This window comes from Gadus chalcogrammus, chromosome 16, assembly GCF_026213295.1.
Source record: "Gadus chalcogrammus isolate NIFS_2021 chromosome 16, NIFS_Gcha_1.0, whole genome shotgun sequence".
NCBI lineage: Eukaryota > Metazoa > Chordata > Actinopteri > Gadiformes > Gadidae > Gadus > Gadus chalcogrammus.
Window position 1 is genome coordinate 35,659,760 of NC_079427.1, and position 16,308 is coordinate 35,676,067.

Genomic DNA, 16,308 nt, shown 5'->3' on the forward strand with positions numbered 1-16,308 from the left:
TGGTTTATATGTTTGAAAGCCGTGACACACTCTTTTACCAGTTGGCCTGAAATACCACGCCTCGCAGTTATGGACCTATAAAAGAAAGTCGTAGTCGTACCATTCGTGTTTAGCGCAACATTGAAAAGGGTCCCGTCTGAAACAGTGTCTGAAACACGCCGGTATGGCGGTATATAAAAAAAATCATATCCTAACAAAAATACACACCGTTATTCAGTGTGAACCGGTATAGCGCCCAGCACTAACACAAGTTGACGCCGCAACACCATGGGGGCGGGGCAGGGGGCGTTAAAAAACGCCAGCCCCCGCTATGAGGAACCGAAATGTGCGTTCTTATTCGATCTCGTTACAACCGTTTACGTCGGAACCGGTTCCCTACTGGAACCGGTTCCCTACTGGAACCGAGTTTCGGTGCTCAACCCTAGTTAGGGGTGAGGGATTAGGTTTATTTTGTGACGCTCTCGAATGCTCACAGCGAGGGTACCGTAGAGTTCTAAAGCGTCCAGTTGAGTTGCATGTAACCCGGCCAATCACAGACAGAGTATGGTGGGTCTTCGCGTGACCATAGTAGGATTCATAAATTGTCGGTGCTGTTAGAGGAGCATTTATAATTGTTTACTACTTTAACGGCACCAACAATCCAAAACCCAAGTGGAATCTAGATGGAAAAAGTGTTTGGTGCAAAACGTGAGCAGCTTTTACTACTTCGCCACCTACAGAGTTTGTTATGTACGATCATTCAAAAACCCCATGGTATTTCCCATAGACATTTGATCGATGGAACCAAGAGCCACGGAGGCGGGACTTATTCTCCAGAGGTCTATACGCAACCGGAAAAAGTGATTCAGGAAAAAAAAAATTGTTGGACCAATCACAGCCCTTTCCGTCTCCGCCGTCTTCGTTGCGTCGAGGGATAGTTAAAAAATATGGGATACACACGTAGATCTACGGAGAGATCTACGGAGAGGGTCTCCGATGACGGAGAGGGCTCTCCGTGTCTACGTAGGCTACAGCACTTTACGGAGTAGTATAAACCAGACTTAACTAGTTACTGTGGAAAGTGACTATTGTGTTACTTCAAGTACATTGTGATCAAATAATTTGGACCCCCACTCCACCCCTCTTTAATGGAACTCAAAATACATGTCAATGTTCATGCACGGAAGCATGCAATGTTGAAAGATGCTTGAATTACTTGACACCGACGTGGAGAGGCACTTTGTCCAGCGCATAATGTGCATTTCACGATGTCACCCTTTCATTTAATTGCTTTGAGGGAAAAGTAATTCAATCCACTTCCATTTAAAGAAGGCTGTTTTTGGATTACTTGGGCTCGCCATTCCTGTTTCTTGTTGACTCACTTGTGTCGTTGTGTGTCCGTGCTTAAGTTTCGACTTTGTGTAAACACCCGCCCAACTCTACCTCTGATTGGCTCACCGTGACATAATACTCTACCTCAGCCAATCGTTATCACTAATGCGATTGTCTCGTGCCGACTAACCAAGGATGAACAGTAAAGAGAGAGAGCGAAATCTAGTTGGTCTGATGAAAAAACAGCTTCAATTATAGTAACGCGCCAACTTTTTTGGAAGTAACGGTAACGGTGTTATAAGGATTGGAAGAGTACTCAATTAGATTACTCGCGCACCGATCGCCCGTCATTTGCATGCCTGAAACACACCCTGGACACACCTTGTCACACAGCTTTTTCCCAAGAGCTTTGGCCTCCATCACACCCTAAACCCCCGCCCCTCCCAAACCCTCCCCCCTACCCCAATTGTTTTCACCATTTCTGTCATTTTGACTTTGTCTTTGTATCATTTTCTTATTTGGGGACAGAGACGCATTCGGAAGTGCATTTTCAGAAGTGCTGGCTACAATTTTTTCTCTCTTTAGTGCCGGTAATGAAAGGTTCTGAAAGACGGCATACCCATGTAGCTAATTACTAAGGAATAAAATGTATACAAAATCTGTCTGGCACGTTTTATGAAGAAAACGTTTCCAAAAAAGCATCGGACATATGACCCAGTTCTGCTCCATGTATCCAATGTTGACAACGTGACATGACATGGCTAAGCTAACAACATAAACAAGAAGAGCTAGGAATGGAAATTAACTGCGCGTTTAAGTTCAGAAGGGCCGAACGTGTGGCTACACACTCGTCAAGATTGAAAAAGAAAAAAATATTTGTTGCACAGAACGCTGTATCACATCATGGGCTGGCTGTTCTCAATTCCCAACACGCATTTCATCCAATCTAGCCTGCATCAGGCATTCGAACCCAAACTCATGGACTCCCCCCCCCCCCCAACAATTATTCCAGAATTCAAGTGAAGCAAGAATGACCAAAAGTCACTTTGTGTCAACAAGAGACTGACTCCACCGACTATCAATTACAAGTTAAAACAGCCGACCACTTGAAAAAAAAAAAGAAATAACTTCACATGGTGTGTCTTTTTACAATTTATTTGTTACCAGCATTCATAGTGTTGATCAGAAGAGAAATAGTCTGCCAAAGACGTTGACGTCGCCTAGCAACTGAAGACGCTGGGGTTGAAAATTTACCAGACTACTTGAGGAGTGATACCAAAGACGCCATTAGAGGCAAAAAGTTCTTTGTTTTCCTTGACAGCAGTCAATTATACTTAGCAACGGTGAATTATCAAATATAACACACCGCCGGAAGTTGTGAAGAGCCCATACAAGTAAACTGAGAATTCCACGGCATTGAGAAGACCCGTGTAATAATCCATAATAATTCAACTACCCGGTAGGTTATTATTTTTTACAGGTGGTGGGTACAAAATTAATCTTGACGAAATCTGGTGGGGACGCGTCCCCGACGCCTATGTATTTGTCATCGTCTTATTTTGTCTTTTTATGTTTTGTGTCATTTAGACATTTAAACACCAAACTGTATTTCATTGTGTATTACAATGACAATTAAACTCCTTGAATCCTTGAAAGAGAGGACACAAGGAGAGGACAGACCAACAAGGAGAGGACCAAAGGAGAGGACAGACCAACAAGGAGAGGACACAAGGAGAGGACAGACCAACAAGGAGACCAACAAGGAGAGAAATCAAGGCGAGGACAGACCAAAAACTTATTGTGTAGGTATACTATGGTAGTCTATAAATTAATGTAGGTATTTAGCATGGTGTATAATGGTACATTGAGTGGCACAAAGTAGACTACATAAACTTCTAGCCTCAGCATGGGGTTAGGATATATATGACAGTCCCTCCAGAAAAACACGATTATGCGATCGCATAATTCAACGCATAATCAGCCTAAGGCTGCATATTCATGCAGGGGGCGGCATTTTTTCAAATATGCCGCACTTTCACCGCATAAATGGCCAATTTCCACGAAAAAAGCAGCGATTTCCCCCTGTTGCCATGGGAACGTTATGGAGTGACGTAATTACGCAACGTGAACATCATCGCAAACCCCGCGACGAAGGCAAGATGAAGCGGTCTCATTTGCCAACAAAGATAAGTGCAAAAGACTGTGCAAAGCAGTTTGCAAAGCATGTTGGACCACAGGCGGAAGTCAACTCTGGAAAACCACTTTGCCGCAGTCAAATATGCAAGGATGGTTAAAAAGATGGACGTTGAGGGAGAGGGGATGGAGGATGAGGAATGATTGGCTAGTGTTAGAGGCTACGCAGTTAGTTTTCATTTTCACAGTGGACTGTTGTAGTTTCATTCAATGAATTGATGCAACTTTGCAGTTGTAAGATTGCACTTTTTTATTACTCTTTTGAAAAGCTTCCTCTGTAAAACAGGAACATTTATTTTTTTATATTTTATTTATTCATTTTTACAGAAGTTGTAGCAGATTCTTTTTGTAAAGCTACAGAAGTTGTACTCAATGTTTTGTAAGTTTGAGCCATGTTTTAAGGTCTCAAATAAAACAAGATGAGAACTTAAATATTCCAATTTACAATTAGGGCATTTAGCAGTTGCTTTTATCCAAAGCGACTTACATCGTTTAATACACACATTGGCCCTCATTTATCAAACGAACGTAGAAATGAGCGCAAATCTGAATGCATGATTCATCTTACGATTGGACCCACGTGAGATTTCCGAAACCTTCGTATCACACCAATCCCAGCGTACGAAGAATCTTGGTGTTGATAAATACGGCGGCTGAGATCGATCGTAATTAACGTAACACACCCATATAAAAGCACGTCTTCAGAAGTCTCGCCCCTAACTTTTACGACATGGAGAAACGTCCAACGGTAAAATAGAGGAATTTTTCCGAGACCCAAATGGAGACGCTCGGATCACTGGTGGATGCGAACCGTCTGGTTTTATTTGGTAGCCTATAGCTGGCATTAAAAGGCCAGCAAAAGAATGCTATATGGAAGGAAATAACTGTTGCAGTGAATAGTGTTTCCAATGTTCGTCGGGCTACGGAAGAGGTTTGTTAATTAAATTAATTAAATAATAAATTAAATGTACAACTTCTGTTATCCAGCTTAAAACATTTCACATATATGCTATTGTTTGCATTCCGTTAGTTATTTAATTCCGAATAAGGTGAAGAAAAAATGGTCCGACATGAAGCTCAGCACCAAAAAATGTGTTGCGGCTGTGAAGCCGGCCAAGCAAGAAACGGGAGGAGGCCGGTGCAGTGCGACTGCAGCGTAACTCACCGAGATGACTCTGACCATGTAGTGCGCCCTGATGTAGACGATGCCCAACGTTGCTATTTTGGAAAATAAAAGAATCGTGCGTGCCCCCAGGCCATCGGGCTACCATGTTCAGGATTGACATTCTGCCATCGCAAATAATCGGAACATTAACTGAATGGTAGCTTTTGCGGTTGATGTACGCGTAATCATTAATAGATGGTTCATACGCACATGGGTACAATCAACCGCACCAATCACATTTGGAAACCTAGCAATAGCATAAAAATCCCGTTTGATTCCAGTTTGCTGATCGTTATTATATGGGAATTTAATATAACGTTCGGAGAGGGACATTATAGCTGCCGAAACTGCTGGCATGGTTCGGCTAATACTTGGCTGGGAAATAGCAGACCTGTCCCCGAGCTCCCGCTGCAAGATCCCGGTGGCCAAAAATCCCAAGGTAGAGCAAACCTGCACAGGTATTGCGTTTGATCGCCTAGTTTCTCGCCTTAACTGTGGCTCCAAAGCATTGCATAGCTCCATCAGGAGATGCCTTGGGAGACGAAAACGACTCAAGAGCCATTCATCGCCCTCCTAAAAAATTCGGCGCGGTCTCGAAAAACTCTCTCGTCTGTGCGTTGAGGTCCTTAACAGAGCCAGATCTGCCATCGCTGAGACACGACCACCTTTGGCAAAGCTTCTGTTAATATAGACAGCTGAATAAACATTTCACCTGTCACATTCTAATTATTTTCATAGCAATACTGTTTTTAATTAGGCCTGACTTGATTGTAATTGTTTGAACGGCTGGGCTAATTCCAATTTATTTAGTAATTAATACAGATGTTGAACATGGGCTACTTGTGCTGCACTATTCATCATTAAAATACCCGTATGTTGCGCCAAAAAAACGCAGCCTGCGCTCACGTTCAAATTGATAAATGCCAAGCTCAACGTTGAAATGAGCGTACGTCCATTTTACGCACGTTTTCTGTCGTACGCTCGTTTGATAAATGAGGGCCATTGACACACCGGCGGCAGAGTCAACCATGCAAGGCGACAACCAGCTCGTCAGGTCAAATTGTAAATTGTAAATATACCCAGCACTTTCTGTGATGTAGTATGCTTGTTTATCATAGAAAGTAATAAGAAATGACTCTTTACATTAAGGTAGTAGCCTAGTGAGTTCCCGCAATTTCATCGCATAAAATTGCATAAATATGCCGCATATTTCATCGCATTTTTTAAGAAAACGTGCCGCATAGTCAAGGATTTTTGGCCGCATGAATCACAAACAAACGCTGCATTTTCCTGGAGGGACTGATATGAGGTTGCTAAATGAGTACGATAAGTATATAAAGAGACAGAATATTATTCTAACTAGGACAAAATACCCAGGGCCCAGTCAGGTGACCACTACACCTGATTTTCTCAGTTCCCTGGGGCTTTGTGACCCTAGGCAGTACTAAATGGGGGGTCTCTTCCTGGCATTGGGACATAGTGGCAGGGGCCTGTGGAGCCTTATGGCGCGTTTCCACTGCAGGGTGAGGTACGGTTCGCAAAGGTGCGTTACGGATTGCGTTTCCACTGCCAAAAGTGGGCGTGACCCGGACTGAGCCGTAGTCGTTTTTCCCTCGTCTTCAGTACTCATCCGTTGGGGTACTGAGACTCCTGAAAGGGTGCCGGAAAATTCGAGCTACACACCCCTTCCGTTGATTGGTCGACAGAATCGTCACTTCCGGGCGAAGTGGGGATAAAAACAAAGAAACAAACAAACAGTAGCCTCGAGGTATTATTCTTTACAATGAAGATGTCGCGTAAAACGCGACATGTAAAACGCGACAATAACATAAAACTTTTCCGATGTCTACGTAGCTGCCGCGGCGATCATCATCCGGCCTACCATTTGGGTACCGTCGGCAGTGAAAACGCGACCTCAGAACTGAGCTGGGGGGTATACCACAAACCTCGCTGAACATACCCAGGCTTTCTTGGGAAAACCTGGCTCGACAGAGCTGCAAATCACAATCAGAGTTAAATGGTACCACGAAGCTCACTTTAGATTCAATTAGATGAACCAGGTTTTCCGCTTTAGGTTCAGTGCGCGTTCACTTGAAAGGGGCTTTTTTGCGTAATTTTTCTCACCTTTACGATAGATCAAGCAGTCTATATGCATATAAGTGAAAAGATTCTGCATATTGTCTATAAAATAACTATGCCAAATGCAGAATTGTTCGCCATTAATCCAAATAGAATGATGATGATTTAAAAATGCATAAGCAACGTCCATCCTGCCTTATTCTATCATTTAGGGAATTCACTTTAAATACACCCGATGTAAGAAATGTATTGCATGTTTTCAACCGCTGAGAGGTAGCGGCTGTAGCGTAGTGGATTAGTATAAAACCCGAACGCCAGCGACCGGGGTTCAAATTCGCCGGTCTATCATCATGCATTTTACCCCCATAGATGTGGTGCCAGCAAGGCCTTGAAAATATGGGTTCAAGTTCGAAATAAGCACAAAAATATAATTCCATAAGCTTTAGTGAATAAGTATTCCATATGCATGAGAACTGGGACTTTTTAAGCTTCACTTAAATTCGTGTCACTTGGGAGTCGAACCCCCCGCGCAGAAATTCAAGACTGACGCGCTACCTCCACTCTATCACTCTGTCACGGAGACACAATGCGCAACAGTAAGCATTGTCTACATAAGGTCCAAAAGGACGATCAAATAACGAACACCCTCTGATGAGAATCTGTATCTCTCATGAAGAACCCAGGGCTCCAGAGTGCGCCTAATTTGGACGCACATGCGCCTAGAATTCGGGGTAGTGCGACCAAATATTTTATTTGGGCGCACCGGTGCGACTGAAAATTCTGGTATAATTTTTTTTTTTTTTACAGAGCAGTCTATTCATAATATTGTAATGACCACGGAAGAGGCAGTGAATTAAGTATTGATTAGACAGCGATTTATTAGATACCTAATAAACCGTTGGAACACGCAAGACCGGTAACCATAGCAACACCGGTAAACAAACCCGCAAAGCCCAATCCAGGGGCCTGTACTACGAAGCTCGATTAGAGGGTTAGCGAGGTATGTTGAGCTGAAAGCCTGGGTTAGCTGTACCACGAAAGTCTCTTTAAGCGTCTCTGTATCACCATGGTGACTTACGCTCCCAACCAAACCTGGTCGGGAGCAGCTTTTCAGCTTATGCTGCGTTTTAATATCCATCCGTCTCGGAGGTCCGAGGACGTTGCCTAGCGACACACACAAACACGCCCGTTTTCCTCGGACGTCGAACTCGCCATCTCGGTTGAACTCAGTGGTGACCGAGCAAAATTGCGAGACAGAATTCAAGATGGCTGCGCCCATTGTGACTTCAAGTATGAACTGTTTTCATTGTGCTTGGACCACTTTGGTGGTTTAAATGGCAATTTCAATCACTCGTATTACTGCAATACCTTACTGCGTCCGTATCTCTGCCTATGGCCTATAGTCTACTTATTTTGGAGCGCCTGGTCCTCTGCCAATGCTACCGCGACAACAGCTTTCCGGGTGGCGTCTAGGGCTGGGATAAACGATTAATTTTTAAACGATTAACTTCTTAATTTTCGATGCATCGATTCATCTAACGATTCGAACCGATTAGATTTCGATTTGATTCTCGATTATCTCCCGATTAATTGACTAATAGCAATTTATACATGTTGATTTACATATCTGAATGAAAACAATATGAATTCCTTAACATTTCAATACATGTTTATTGCCTTTAAATTCCAAAATAAAAGTGCAAAGTAATGCATTCTTAGAATTCAATGGTGCTCGGTCATCTGCAGCTGCTACCGGGTGGTGCCTCTTCAGGTGCTGGTGAATTGCCGTGGTGCTAGAATGGAAAGTCATCTCCATTTTGCAAAGACGACATATCACGGAATCGTTTCCTTTCACATTAAAGAATTCCCATACTTTAGAGGAACGAGTGCGTGGCGCCTTGCACTTATGAAAGTCTGAGGAGCCACTCGAGCCACTTCTTTTATTTTTATTAATCGACGCGCATTTTTCGCGTCAACGTAATTTATGCGTCAACGTCATCGATAACGTCGACGCGTCGTCCCAGCCCTAGTGGCGTCCATGTTTTCCTCCAACGACCGAGCGAAATAATAAAACGCTTGAAGTGTGGGCGTGGCGTCAGATCCGAGATCCGAGTCGGTTCGCAGAGAATACTCGAACGCAGCATTAGTCTACCCGGAGATCGGCTACTTATATCGGCGTGCGCAGCTTCCTAGCCCCTCCTCCGATAATGTCGTCACCATTTGTGGGTGTTCCCCTGGACCACGGCGCACTTATCGTACAGGCGCCTCTCCGGAGACAGAGGGTTTTTCGGGACAGAACCGATCCCTTGGCATTGTCTGACGATATTCTCTATGAGAGATACAGATTCTCAGAGGGTATTCGTTATTTGATCTTCCTTGTTGGACCGTATGTCAAGTCAATGCTACACAAAGAAGCTGTGCACTTACTAGCCGCGTTTACATGGACACATCTGATCTGCATAGATTACTATGCGGAATAGAAGATAATCAAATAGCCTACGCCTCGTTCGGAATACAATTATCTGTTCGGCATTGAATTCTATGCCGAATAGAAGAGGTGGTGTAGTCTGTTTTAATCGACACGCATACACTTATTCCGGACAGATTGGGGTTTAACTTAGAGCAGCTGCAGTAGTTCGCAATTGGTCCACTGAGCTCCGTTGGTACTTTTATGCACACCGAACTTGACCGCTGTCAAGGAAAGTGGATTTATTGCCTGATTCACGTCTTTGTTCGTAAGTAGTCCGGTAAACGTGTCCGGTTGCGAAGCGATGGGACATGGGTGTTTATTAATGACGTGTTCGCGTATCGTAGTGTCCGCACGCGTCCGAGATAACTGTAAATGAGTAGGCTACTACTAGTACATTTGCAGGCTGAACGTTAAAATACTTCTTAACTTAGAGAGACCACTCTCTCCCACCAGTCTCCACCACTCTCTCCCCCCCCCCCTTCAACAACTCAGCGGCAGGCACGGTCCAACGCCCCCCCGCTCTCAACAACTCACAACTTGGGTGCACCATAAATACGTGCTGGTGCACCCAAATGAAAAATGTAGGCGCAACAGTGCACCCAAGGAAAAAGTTAGCCTGGAGCCCTGGAAGAACCCCAATTTCGTTGTTTGCACAATGACAATAAAGTCTGAAATCTGAATATCGTCAGACAATGCCAAGGGATCGGTTCTGTCCCGTAAAACCCTCTGTCTCCGGAGAGACGCCTGTATGAGAAGTGCGCCGAGGTCCACGGGAACACCCACAAATGGTGACGCCATTGTCAGAGGAGGGGCTAGGAAGCTGCGCACGCCGATTTAAGTAGCCGATCTCCGGCTAGACTAAGCCGAAAAACTGCACCCGACCAGGTTTAGTTGCGAGCATAAGTCACCATGGTGATACAGCGAAGCTAAAAGAGATCGACTTTCGTGGTACAACTAACCCAGGCTTTGAGCTCAAAATACCTCGCTAACCCTCTAAGCAAGCTTTGTGGTACAGGCCCCTGGGCTATACCGCCCCCCCCCCCCCCCCCCCTTACCGGACTGACTGTCCGTCCACACCAGAAGCGAATTGAGCGACCAAATCGCCGGAAGTCATTCACTTTCTATGGGCAAGAGCGACCAGAGCGACCAAAGCGACCAACGCTACCAGCGGCCAAAGTTGAGCGACCAGAGCGTCAAAAAGAAGTTGAAAACTTTTTAACTTTATGCAAATGACTTATTCGCTTCAGCGACCAAACACTGACAGCCAATCGGAATGTAGACGCTCTTCGCTTGCGTGGATCCCAGGGAACATCGGCAGGCACTTTGGTTCCTACCTACCTTTATTCACTCACTGAACAAAATGTCGGCTGAAGTATTAATCGCGGCTGTAACTGGGCACCCGGTGTTGTACGAACCCACCCTTTTTCAGTTCAGAGATCGAAACGCCATAGTGGTTTCGATATCAAGTGATGATAAGCGGGAGTATTTATAGGCTACATCTAGAACGTTCGTATTTAAGCGGGAATCATTATAATTTGCTCTACATGCCACCAATCTAACCAAACAATCGCGTGTAGCATGCTTTAAACCAAACCAAAAAAGTATTTGAAATCGTCACATAAACAAACTAATCGACAAGACGAGGGATAAATGACAAGGGATATATCTCTTGTCTTTTATCCCTCTATTCCCCACTATTCACGGAGCCTGAGGTGAATAATTTTTTAATTAAATAGTCTAGATAGATAGATAGTCAAGTCTTTATTAATACCAAACGACACAAATCGTCGGGAATCCATTTAGGTGGTTCGTCCCACACAGGACAGTAGCCTACAATACCACACAGAACAAGTCTGACTGGATAATACACACAATACATCACATTAAAACTAGACACGCGTTGATAGATAGATAGACAGAAAGGCCTAGATAGATAGATAGATATGTTCCATTATTTGCCTTGCGGAGCCAACCAGTCCTGTGCACGTATGCAAATGAGCCATGTGTCCCAACGTCTATTTGTTTTGAATGCGACGAATGAGTGCAGATCATGATTTGCAGATCCAGATCAGTGAAACATATTTTAACTACTACAGCACGCAGGGTTTTTTGTTCTCGGTTGTAATTAGCCTACATTTTAGGATTTTTTTTTATATTGGGGGGAATCACTGTCCTACTTGTTGTCGAAGCACTTTATCGAACAAGCAAAACCGTCTCGGCAATATGGCCAAGGTGTATGGGAGAGTTCACTATTTGATATGGCTGTCTGTAGGGCCTACTAAACGCATACGGCTCCTTTAAATGCGTCTGCATAATTGAATTGTACGTCATGAGCGACTTGAGCGACCAAAGCGAACAGAAAAATTCGCAGCGAAACTTTGTGAGCGACCAGAGCGTCTTTGACGCTTTGGTCGCTCCTGGTGTGGACGTACAGACTGAGGCAACCGAACCGTACCGCACCCTGCAGTTGAAACGCGGCATTATTGTTAATCCTGTCCCCACTGGGCCCGTTCTTACTCCCAGAATGCATGAGTGACAACTTCCTGGGACAGTGTGTTGGGTGAGGCACCTTAGCAGCAGTGGTCATGGTGGTAGGGGAGTCTGGCTTTGAGGGGGTCCGCAGCCTCCCACTGCCCCAGGGAGAAGACTGGTTGGTGGGCATGATGCGTCTAGGGGCTGTTCTTAATGACCTGGGGATCTGAAGAGGGACAAGTGAGAGAGCAGGCCAATGTCTTTGCAGTAGGATATACGAAGGGCTTCTCCCAGAAAACAATCCATCTCACCTGCGCACTCCACCGTCAAGAGATTGGTTGTCAGCGATTGCAAGGTCAGTGAGGGGGTCCCCGGTGTGGTCAGCTCCGGATATCTAGCGCTAAACATACGCTGTAGCTTCTTCCTGGAACTCCGGAAGTATCCCACAGCATGCTGCTAGCATTAGTTAGCTGCTAGCAGCAGCTAGGAGGCGACGGCTCGCAGGACTGCTAGTTTCAGTGGCTTAACTATGGTCTGTAGATAGAGATTGCAGATGGGCTGGCTTGGGTAGGGGCTCTCGTCATTGGATGCGCCGGGGGCCCGGGTTCTGGAGTCTAGGGGGGTTGAACACAGGACCACCCGTAGGGAGACCCAGTGATGTGCAGTGGCTCAGAAGCTCCACAGTACGCAACCGGAGCGCCGACCGGAATCTTCTGAGCTGCCAGCCTCATCAGATACCCACCAATGGGCTGTCAGATATTGTTCGCTGGCCTGTCAGGTAAACCAGATTTACATTTAAATTACTTTGATCCATGGTCGATCAATTTGAGCAATTGGTTTACATCACATACATTAATTTACAAACATATGAAACACTAAAGTATGTCAAGGTAATAACAATGTACAAACCGCAATCAGTAGGGAGTGTATTGGTGCGGGTGCTCTGACGGGATAAAGGGTCTGGACGGAGGGTATGATGAGCTATGATATCAGAGATGAAAGGTTATCCTCAACTCCTCGGTGTCCATGACAACAAACAGATTAACGAATCTTCCAGAATCTCAACACAGCGCAATAGTCACTTCTTTAGTCAGAGTCCTTCATATATCCCTCAATGTTGCATCGTTACACCCAGTACATTCTTTTAAAACACAAAGCTAGATGTCCAAGACCATAGTTTACCCCACTGGGACATGCTACATGCTAAGCTACCCACGCCGCTCCACACTAGCAGTATAGCTAGTGTTAGCTCCACTTCAACACACCGACACTCAATAACACCACAACACAGCAGAGCCCGCCGTGTGTGTGTGTGTGCGTGTTTGTTTGTGTGAGTGTTTTACCTGTCAGGACGAGGCTTCCCGTTGAATTAAGAGGAGGACCGCAGCACCACGAGCTCACCGACGGAACTGACACACGCTGCACGAGCTGCAGAGAGCTCCGGCCCCCTAGCAACCAACAGCCTGGTAACGGCGGGTACAAGCTTTGTATCCTAGCAACTACCGACCCCCACCACCAGCGGTACACACGAGCGTCGATGCACTAACGACCACTACAACAGCCCCTAAAATCTGTTGACCGACAAAACACAAGGCCAGTGGCGGTTCTAGACACATTTTAATAGGGGGGCCAAGGAGGGACCAGTGTTCAACCAGAGGGGCTCAAAAAAAGCCAAAAATATATATTTAAGATTATAAACTTCAACAGTCAGTATTTTTCTTTCAAACTATCTTAAATTAATGGAGCTCATGCCCTACAATCCTAAATCATCAAAATCATATAATCATTTGTTTTGTACAAGCGTGCAAGAAAGGTAGGGCCATAAAAAATGACAAATAAAAAATACAGTAAAGGGTACAAGATACAACGTGTCAATGTGAAAAAAAACTCCAGGGTACACCGAAGTGCAAAACAATGTGCCATTTCCTATTTATTTTATCAGTTTCAGTGTGGAGAAACTGTGTTCCCAAGAGGCTGAGCTTACAGGAAGGGTTACAGCAATCTTGCACAGTCTAAAGAGCTCAAAGGAAACTTCCCTGTTCTACAGTTCTTTCCTCATTTAATGATAGCTGCTATTAGAAGAAAAAAAACTAGTAGGCAGATAGCCTACTACTCTGTACTCAAATGTATTTGTAATCCCGATGCAGCAGCCAAAACGGATGAAAATACGTGTTTAATATCGCAACTTTGTGTAGCCTAGACCTAGCAAGGACACTGATGTTTGGATACTCGCTTCTGCTTCGATGAGTTTGCATAGATATGATTACGTTTCTAAATATATCGAGACCAGACATTTACAAACTTAATTTCATCATCAGTGTGAGGAACTACAGTAACCCGGTTATGTGCAAGAACAACAAGTTACTTACGAAATTAAATCGTTTTGTTTAGCTTTGACTCTTGCAACAGGGGAAATCATGGCTCCTTCCTCCAAGAGTAGTTGCTGAGCTCTCATTTACCGAGCGAGCAGCAGCAGCACGTTGTTTGGGTGCGCCGCTGTAATTTACCCGTGTAGAATGATGCATCGCATTAGTTCCGTAAAATTAGTAAAATCATAATTGTTTTATTGGTCAGCATGGGGGGGCCACAGGGGGGACCAGGGACATGTCTACAGGGGCACTGGCCCCTGTAGGCCCCCATGTAGAACCGCCATTGCACAAGGCTGTTCAACTTTGCTCAATTATACATTATTATTACTAATACTTCTTATTATTATAGATACATTTAGAATGACTTTCAGATCAAACGCATTGAATATTAAAATATATTTAATATTTCATCAACCAATCTGGAGTCTGCTGTTGTGTCAGGCCATCAGTTTCCAGCGAAAACATTATTTTGTAGTCAAGGGAGGGGTCGGGAAATGTTAACACAGTGTCCTGGCTCTTAACGAATACAACCTGACACCCTATAGGACACCAGATACCTCTCTCACACACAAACACACACACACACACACACACACACACACACACACACACACACACACACACACACACACACACACACACACACACACACACATTCTTTACTTAGTTTTCCTTTATTTCTCGTGTTACTTTTTCTAAGTTAATTACCGAGCCACTCGGTGTCCATGTATTGATGAATTATCCATGTTTACAAACTAGCAGGAAACAAACATTTTTTGCGGAGACACATTCCTGTTCCCCACTTGTATTGGAGTGAACGGAGATATCTACTTCTGGGTCCCATGATTTGAGGGACCCGTCCACAGCCCGCTTAAACAGCTGCAATACCAGGCTTGGCCGATGAGCACTGGTGGATTGCGGAAGTATGCAGTGTTCCTGGGGGCTTGGGCCATAGATATATCAGAGCCCGTCTATGAAGAGCCTGGGCACTCCCTATACGCCCCATTGTACCGATCTTGGTTGTAGTTCCATCAGACATCCACTGGGTGTGATCGCGGGCGAGTCCAGAATGAATGGGAGTCTATGGGGCTAGACCCCCATGGGCTAGACGGCTAAATATGTCTCTTTCACCTGCTTTTCGTTTAAATATCGCAAATTTTATTGTAGATTCCGCAAGTTCAATATAGATTATAGGTCAAAAGTCGAATGAATGAGTACTTATGTCCTTTCGATTTCTTACAGTTTGGGCCGTTGTTGGCCGTACACGCTAGCATTCTGCTAATGAATGCTGATTGGTCAGGGACGGACTTGCGACTGATTACGACCAGAGACTCCTCTTGACGGCATCTGAAGCTGAAGCACGATCAGAAACATTCCGTCAAAGTTAATTTTTTGTGTACTGTATTTATATTTTCCTGCAGGCCCTTTTATTTTTTATATAGCCTAGTTATGTATGGCCAAAGTCATCATCATCTCATTTTCGTCCGCTTATCCGGGGTCGGGTCGCGGGGGGAGCAGCTCAAGCAGGGGGCCCCAGACTTCCCTTTCCCGGGCCACATTGACCAGCTCTGACGGGGGGATCCCGAGGCGTTCCCAGGCCAGTGTTGAGATATAATCTCTCCACCTAGTCCTGGGTCTTCCCCGAGGTCTCCTCCCCACTGGACGTGCCTGAAACACCTCCCAAGGAAGGCGCCCAGTGGGCATCCTTGCCAGATGCCCGAACCACCTCAGCTGACTCCTTTCTAAGTAAAGGAGCAGCGGCTCTAATCCGAGTTCCTCACGGATGGCTGAGCTTCTCACCCTATCCCTAAGGGAGACGCCAGCCACCCTTCTGAGAAAACTCATCTCGGCCGCTTGTACCCGCGATCTCGTCCTTTCGGGCATCACCCAGCCCTCTTGACCATAGGTGAGGATAGGAACGAAGATCGACCGGTAGATCGAGAGCTTTGCCTTGCGGCTCAGCTCTCTTTTCGTTACAACGGTGCGGTAAAGCGAACGCAATACCGCCCCCGCTGCTCCGATTCTCTGGCCAATCTCACGCTCCATAGTACCCTCACTCGCGAACAAGACCCTGAGGTACTTGAACTCCTTCACTTGGGCTAAGGACTCATTTCCTTCCCGGAGTAAGCAATCCACCGGTTTCCTGCTAAGAGTCGTGGCCTCAGATTTAGCGGTGCTGATCCTCATCCCAGCCGCTTCACACTCGGCTGCCAGCCGATCCAGTGATGTATGGCCAAAGTACATGGGCA

At 45.3% G+C, this 16,308-nt stretch overlaps 1 long non-coding RNA gene across 2 annotated transcripts; it reads right to left on the reverse strand.

Moving 5' to 3' along the window:
• Positions 1–1,798: 1,798 nt before the first annotated feature.
• On the reverse strand, positions 1,799–14,139 carry LOC130406150 (uncharacterized). 2 transcript variants are annotated; one of them, XR_008904424.1, is made up of 5 exons: positions 13,034–14,139; positions 12,600–12,671; positions 12,002–12,461; positions 11,788–11,916; positions 1,799–8,541 (listed from the first exon to the last, which is right to left on the reverse strand). It is a non-coding gene; the product is annotated as an uncharacterized LOC130406150 (long non-coding RNA). The 2 variants fall into 2 exon arrangements; XR_008904423.1 differs by lacking the exon at positions 1,799–8,541 and having other exon boundaries at positions 10,290–11,916; positions 13,034–14,138.
• Between the last annotated feature and the right edge of the window lie 2,169 nt (positions 14,140–16,308).